Source organism: Cetorhinus maximus, chromosome 15 (genome assembly GCF_964194155.1).
Source record: "Cetorhinus maximus chromosome 15, sCetMax3.hap1.1, whole genome shotgun sequence".
Taxonomy (NCBI): domain Eukaryota; kingdom Metazoa; phylum Chordata; class Chondrichthyes; order Lamniformes; family Cetorhinidae; genus Cetorhinus; species Cetorhinus maximus.
Genome location: NC_135893.1, coordinates 83,552,069 through 83,560,018, shown reverse-complemented (window position 1 = coordinate 83,560,018; position 7,950 = coordinate 83,552,069).

Below are 7,950 nucleotides of genomic sequence, written 5' to 3'. Positions count from 1 at the left end.
GCAATTTTTAAAAGGATGTTGGAATAATATTTGGTTGCTGTCACAGTTGATATCATTATGATTTTAATCCAAGGCGGACCTGAGACCTGAGAGAGAGAAACTGGAATGCAGGGATTTGAGATGTGAGGGGCGGGTGCAGAGAACATCTGTTAATACGGACTTCTAACTTTATGCAACAAGTGTATGTACCACAATCTGGAGCACATGCACTGTATAATAAGTTATTATACTTCTATTATGTGAACGTTTTACATTTACTTTAAAGAAAAAGTTACATGGTGTATATGCTCAAGCTTCCTCAAAGTATGTCAATCTCTTGTCCAAATGTTCAATCAATCTGCTTTTCCAAATATAAAATATCTACAGAAATTACGAAACAAAAATAGACAATTAGGCTCAACCAACCTGTGTTGGTGTTTCTCCTCCACAATGAGTAGTATCCTAAAACCCACATGCCCATTCCTATATCCCTTTACGCCATTTTCCTTCAATCACCTATCTTATGTGTTGTTAAATCCTGTTCTCTGCTTCAACCACTAACTCCAGTGATGCATTTTAGAGCCTCACAGCCATGTGCAGAAAAAAAATGTTTCTCCTGCTTTCTGTCCAAGTTTGATATCTTGGATCTATATCCTCCCATTATGGATCCCCCAACCACTGAAATCAGTCTGTTTCTATCTACTCTGTCACATCCATTCTTAATTTTAAAAACCGCTGTCAAATTACTTGTTAATCTCCTCTGCTGCAACAAAACATCCCAATTTTTAAAGCTTTCTTTGAATTTCTATTTCCTTGCACCAGGCAACATCCTTGAAAATCTACACTGTACCCGCTCTGTTGTGTCAATAGCCTTCCTATTGCATGGAGCCCAAAACATCAGAACACAGATAGGAGCAAGATTAGACCATACAGCCCGTTGAGCCTGCTCCGGTATTCATTACAATCATGGCTGGTCAGGGCTTCAATGCCACTTTCCCATCCACTCCCTATATTCCGAGACACCAAAATACTCTCTACCTTGGTCTTAAATATAATCAATGATGGGCCATCCACAACACTCCAGGGTAGAGAATTCTAAAGATTTACGACTGTTTGAAAGAAGAAATTTCTTCTCATCTCAGTCCTAAATGATCGACTCCTTAGCCCACGACTGCCCTCCATGTTGCCCAGTCAGCAGAAACAACCTCTCAGTGTCTACCCTGTCAAGCTCCTTCAGAATCTTGTATGTTTCTCGATCACCTCTCATTCTTCTAAATTCCAGAGTATATTATTTATACAATTTATTCAGCCTCTCATCATAGGACCTAGGACATAGGACAACCCTTTCTTCCCAGGAAACAATCCAGTGAGCCATCGCTGTACCGCCTTCCTTAAATACGGAGACCAAAACCACACACAGTATTCCAGGTGTGGTCTCAACAAATCCCTATACAATTGTAGCAAGATTTCTTTAATTCTGTACTCCAAACCCCTTGCAATAAAGGCCAACATGCAATTTGCCTTCCTAATTGCTTGCTGTAACTGCATGCTAACTTTGAGGTCCTTGTACAAGCACGCCCAAGTTTCTCTGAACATCAACATTTATAAGTTTCACACCTTTTTAAAACTCTGCTTTTTTATTCTCATAACCAAAGTGAATGACCTCAAACTTTACATGATACTTCATCTGCCATCTTGTTGCCCATTCCCTTAACCTGTCTATAGGTCTTTGCAGCCTCTCTCTCAGGAAACTGGCATAGTGTATAAGGAAGGAAGGGAAACAAGCAGTAGTGTCATGGAACATATAGAGATTAAAGAGGAGGGGGTGCTTGCTGCCTTACAGCGAATAAAGGTAGATAAATCCCCTGGGCCTGACATGATATTCCCTTGGACCTTGAGGGAGACTAGTGTAGAAATTGCAGGGGCCCTGGCAGAAATATTTAAAGTGTCCTTAGTCACGGGTGAGGTGCCGGACGATTGGAGGGTAGCTCATGTTGTTCCGTTGTTTAAAAAAGGCTCCAAAAGTAAACCAGGTAATTACAGGCCAGTGAGCCTGACGTCAGTAGTAGGTAAATTATTGGAAGGTGTTCTGAGAGATCGGATATTTAATTATTTGGACAGCCAAGGGCTGATTAAGGATAGTCAGCATGGCTTTGTGCGTGGTAGGTTGTGTTTAATGAACCTTGTAGAGTTTTTCGAGGAGGTTACCAAGAAAGTAGATGAAGGAAAGGCTGTGGATGTTGTCTACATGGACTTTAGTAAGACCTTTGACAAGGTCCCACATGGGAGGTTAGTTCAGAAGGTTCAGACACTTGGTATCCATGGAGAGGTTGTAAACTGGATTCGAAATTGGCTGTGTGGGAGAAGACAGAGAGTGGTAGTGGATGATTGCTTCTCAGACTGGAGGTCTGTGACTAGTGATGTGCCTCAGGGATCTGTGCTGGGACCATTGTTGTTTGTTGTCTATATCAATGATTTGGATTATAATGTGGTAAATTGGATCAGCAAGTTTGCTGATGACACTAAGATTGGAGGCGTTGTGGACAGCGAGGAAGGCTTTCAAAGCTTGCAGAGGGATCTGGACCAACTGGAAAAATGGGCCAGAAAATGGCAGATGGAATTTAATGCGGAAAAATGTGAGGTGTTGAATTTTGGAAGGACAAACCAAGGTAGGACATACACAGTAAATGGTAGGGCACTGAGGGGTGCGGAGGAACAAAGGGATCTGGGAGTTCAGATAAACAATTCCCTGAAAGTGGCGTCACAGGTAGACAGGGTTGTAAAGAAAGCTTTTGGCATACTGGCCTTCATAAATCAAAGTATTGAGTATAGGAGTTGGGATGTTATGGTGAGGTTGTATAAGACATTGGTGAGGCCAACTTTGGAGTATTGTGTGCAGTTCTGGTCGCCTAACTACAGGAAGGATATCAGTAAGATTGAGAGAGTGCAGAGAAGATTTACTAGGATGTTGCCAGGTCTTAAGGAGTTGAGTTACAGGGAAAGATTAAACAGATTAGGACTTTATTCCTTGGAGCGTAGAAGAATGAGGGGAGATTTGATAGTTTACAAAATTATGATGGGTATAGACTGAGTAAATGCGAGTAGGCTCTTTCCACTTAGATTAGGAGAGATAAACATGAGAGGACATGGCTTTAGGGTGAAAGGGGAAAGGTTTAGGGGGAACATTAGGGGGAACTTCTTCACTCAGAGAGTGGTGGAGTGTGGAATGAGCTACCATCTGACGTGGTAAATGCGGGTACACTCTTAAGTTTTAAGAATAAATTGGATATATATATGGATGGGAGAGGTCTGGAGGGTTATGGACTAGGTGCAGGTCAATGGGACTAGCGGAATAATATTTCGGCACAGACTAGAAGGGCCGAATGGCCTGTTTTCTGTGCTGTAGTGTTCTATGGTTCAATGGTTCTCTATCTCCTCCTCACGACTTACATTTCTACCTAGCATTGTATCATCGGCAAACTTAGATACATTACTTCTCTTTAGCTCTGAAGAGTCATATGGTCTCGAAACATTAACTCTGTTTCTCTCTCCACAGATGCTGCCAGACCTGCTGAGTTTTTCCAGCATTTTCTGTTTCTACTTTAGATACATTACTCCCTGTCTAAGTCATTAATATAGATTGGAAATAGCTGAGGCCCACTCTGTGACGTTACCAAGGGAAGTCAATTCGTTATTGCCTCTTTTAGATTCAATGCCTCTTCCCATATGGATATTAGAAACAGACGCTGGAGTAGGACATTTGGCCATTCAACAAGATCATGACTGATCTTTTGCCTCAACTCCACTTTCCCACACTATCGCCATATCTCTTAATTCCCTTAGTATCAAAAAACCAACCTCTGTTCTGAATATACTCAACAACTGAGCAAGAACAGCTCTCTTGGGTAAAGAATTCCAAAAATTCACAATCTCTCAGTTCTAAATGGCCAACCCTTTATTCTGAGACTGTGACCCCATGTTCTAGATTCTTTGACCAGGGAAACTTTTTCTCAGCGTCTACCCTGTCAAACCCCTTCAATATGTTATATATTTTTTAATTAGATAACCTCATCCTTCTAAACACCAGGAATAAAGGACCAGGGTACTCAATCTCTCCTCATTGAATAATCACCTCCCCCTAGGAACCAGTCTAGTGAATCTTCATTACATTCCCTCTAGGGAATGCATGTCCTTCCTTAGGTATGAAAAACACAGGGCACATAACTGAAAAGCTACAAACAGGTAAGTGAAAGAAAAGAAGAATCTGCTGGAAATGAGCAAGTCAATCAATCAACTGAAAAAGATGGGTTTGAGGTATTGGGTGGGACCCTTCTTTGAAACTCAGCATGCAGGTGTTGGGAAATAATTCACCTCAAGAGTGAAGCACTAATCTCACCCTCCTCCTTTTCAGATGACATCCCACTGTTGTGCATTCTCGGCACACTTTTTATGTGTGGTCTAGGGGCTGGAGACATGATTGAACAGTAGGTAGGATACTATACTGTTTGTCCTTACACTACAGTCTATTGACCTAGCCTCTCCCCATTCCCAGCCCTAATGGCACCATATATTGGTGTACCAGTGTACTACATTGCAGAGTGATAATAACACAGACTGATAACCACAGTTCACCAGTCAGGAACATAGGAACAGGAGTAAGCCATTCAGCTCCCAGACCCCATGCTGAGTCTGTTCCACCATTCAATAAGATTGTCACTGACCCATATCCCAACTCCATTCAACTGCCTTGACTCACTCTTCCTTAATATCCTCAGTTAGGAAAAAATAATCTCAGAATTAAATTATTAACTGAGCTAGCAATTATTTATTTTTGTTGTTACACATATCTACCACCCTTTGCATGAAGAGGTGTTTCCAAACTTCTCTCCTGAAAAGCGTGGCTCTGATCTTAAGGTTATGTCCCCCCTGTTCTGGACTCACCATCCCAGCAGAAAATTCCTATGTACTTCATCAATTCCTTTCAAAATCTTAAAATCCTCAATCGACTCACCCTTTAACCTTTTTTTTATTCACGCACAGTGCGAGAGCTTTGCTGGCCGGGCCAGCATTTTTATTGCCCATCCCTAGTTGCCCTTGAGAAGGTGGTGGTGAGCTGCCTTCTTGAACCGCTGCAGTCCATGTGGGCTAGGTACACCCACAGTGCTATTAGGAAGGGAGTTCCAGGATTTTGACCCAGCGACAGTGATGGAACTGCGATATATTTCCAAGTCAGGATGGTAAGTTACTTGGAGGGGAACCTCCAGGTGGCGGTGTTCACATCGATCTGCTGCCCTTGTCCTTCTAAGTGGCAGTGGTGATGGGTTCGGAAGGTGCTGTCTAAGGAGCCTTGGTGAATTCCTGCAGTGCATCTTGTAGATGGTACACACTGCGGCTACTGTGCGTTGGTGGTGGAGGGAGTGAAAATTTGTGGATGTGGTGCCAATCAAGCAGCTGCTTTGTCCTGGGTGGTGTCCAGTTTCTTCAATGTTGTGGGAGCTGCACTCATCTAGGCAAGTGGAGAGTATTCCATCACACTCCTGGCTTGTGCCTTGTAGATTGTGGACAGGCTTTGGGTAGTCAGGCGGTGAGTTACTCGTTGCACGATTCCTAGCCTCTGACCTGCTCTTGTAGCCACAGTATTTATATGGCTAGTCCAGTTCAGTTTCAGGTCAATGGTAACTCCCAGGATGTTGATAGTGGGGGATTCAGTGATGGTAATGCCATTGAACATCAAGGGGCAATAGTTGGATTCTCTCTTGTTGGAGATGGTCATTGCCTGACACTTGTGTGGCGCAAACGTTACTTGCCACTTGTCAGCCCAAGCCTGCATATTGTCCAAGTCTTGCTGCATTTGCATATGGACTGCTTCAGTATCTGAGGAGTCGCGAATGGCGAACATTGTGCAATCATCAGCGAGCATCCCCATTTCTGACCTTATGATGAAAGGAAGGTCATTGATGAAGCAGCTGAAGGTGGTTGGACCGAGGACAATACCCTGAGGAACTCCTGCAATGATGTCCTGGAGCTGAGATGACTGATATCCAACAACCACAACCATCTTCCTTTGTGCTAGGTGTGATTCTAGCCAGCGGAGATTTTTCCCCCGATTCCCATTGACTCCAGTTTTGCTAGGGCTCCTTGACGTCACACTCAGTCAAATGCTGCCTTGATGTTAAGGGCAGTCACTCTCACCTCACCTTGGGAGTTCAGCTCTTTTGTCCATGTTTGAACCAAGGCTGTAATGAGGTCAGGAGCTGAGTGGCCCTGGCGGAACCCAAACTGGGCGTCAGTGAGCAGGTTATTGCTAAGTAGGTGCCGCTTGATAGCACTGTTGATGACCCCTTCCATTACTTTACTGATGATCGAGAGCAGACTGATGGGGTGGTTATTGGGTGGGTTGGATTTGTCCTGCTTTGTGTGTACAGGGCATACCTGGGCAATTTTCCACACAGTCGGGTACATGCCAGTGTTGTAGTTGTACTGGAACAGCTTGGCTAGGGGCGCGGCAAGTTCTGGAGCGCAAGTCTTCAGTACTATTGCCGGAATATTGTCAGGGCCCACAGCCTTTGAAGTATCTAGTGCCTTCAGCCATTTCTTGATATCACGTGGAGTGAATTGAATTGGCTGAAGACTGGCATCTGTGACGCTGGGGACCTCCAGAGGAGGCCGAGATGGGTCATCCACTCGGCACTTCTGGATGAAGATTGTTGTGAATGCTTCAGCCTTCTGTTTTGCACTGCTGTGCTGGGTTTATCTATCATTGAGGATAGGGATATTTGTGGAACCTCCTCCTCCAGTGAGTTGTTTAATTGTCCACCACCATTCACGACTGGATGTGGCAGGGCTGCAGAGCTTAGATCCGATCTGTTGGTTGTGGATTTGCTTAGCTCTGTCTATCACTTGCTGCATATGCTGTTTGGCACGCAAGTAGTCCTGTGTTATAGCTTCACCAGGTTGACACCTCATTTTTAGGTATGCCTGGTGCTGCTCCTAGCATGCCCTCCTGCACTCTTCATTGAACCAGGGTTGATCCCCTGGCTTGATGGTAGAGTGGAGGATATGCCGGGCCATGAGATTACAGATTGTATTCAAGTACAATTCTGCTGCTGCTGATGGCCCACAGCACCCCATGGATGCCCAGTCTTGAGTTGCTAGATCTGTTCAAAATCTAACCCATTTAGCACTGTGGTGGTGCCAAACAGCACGATGGAGGGTATCCTCATCGTCTCCACAATGAATGTGTGGTGGTCACTCCTACCGATACTGTCATGGGCAGATGTATCTGCGGTAGGCAGGTTGGTGAGGATGAGGTCAAGTATGTTTTTCCCTCTTGTTGGTTCCCTTACTACCTACCACAGACCCAGTCTAGCAGCTATGTCATTTGAGACTCTACCAACTCGGTCAGTAGTGGTGCTACCAAGCCACTTTTGGTGATGGACATTGAAATTCCCCATCCAGAGTACATTCTGCACCCTTGCCATCCTCAGTGCTTCCTCCAAGTGATGTTCAACATGAAGGAGCACTGATTCATCAGCTGAGGGACAGCTGTGGTAATCAGCAGGAGACTTCATGGGTTCCAGAATCAATGTTTACGACTCCTAGGGCAACTCCCTCCCAACTGTATACTACTGTGACACCACCTCTGCTGGGCCTGTCCTGCCGGTGGGACAGGACATACCCAGGGATGGTGATGGTGGTGTCTGGGACATTATCTGTAAGGTATGATTTTGTGACAATGACAATGTCAGGCTGTTGCTTGACTAGTCTGTGAGACAACTCTCTCAATTTTGGCACTAGCCCCCAGATGTTGGTAAGGAAGACTTTGCAGGGTCGGGGCTGAGATTGCAAGTGACCCTTCCGGTTTCATTCCTTTTTTGCTACAACTGAGTGGCTTGCTCGGCCATTTCAGAGTCAACCACATTGCTGTGGGTCTAGAGTCACATGTAGGCTAGATCAGGTAAGGAGAACAGA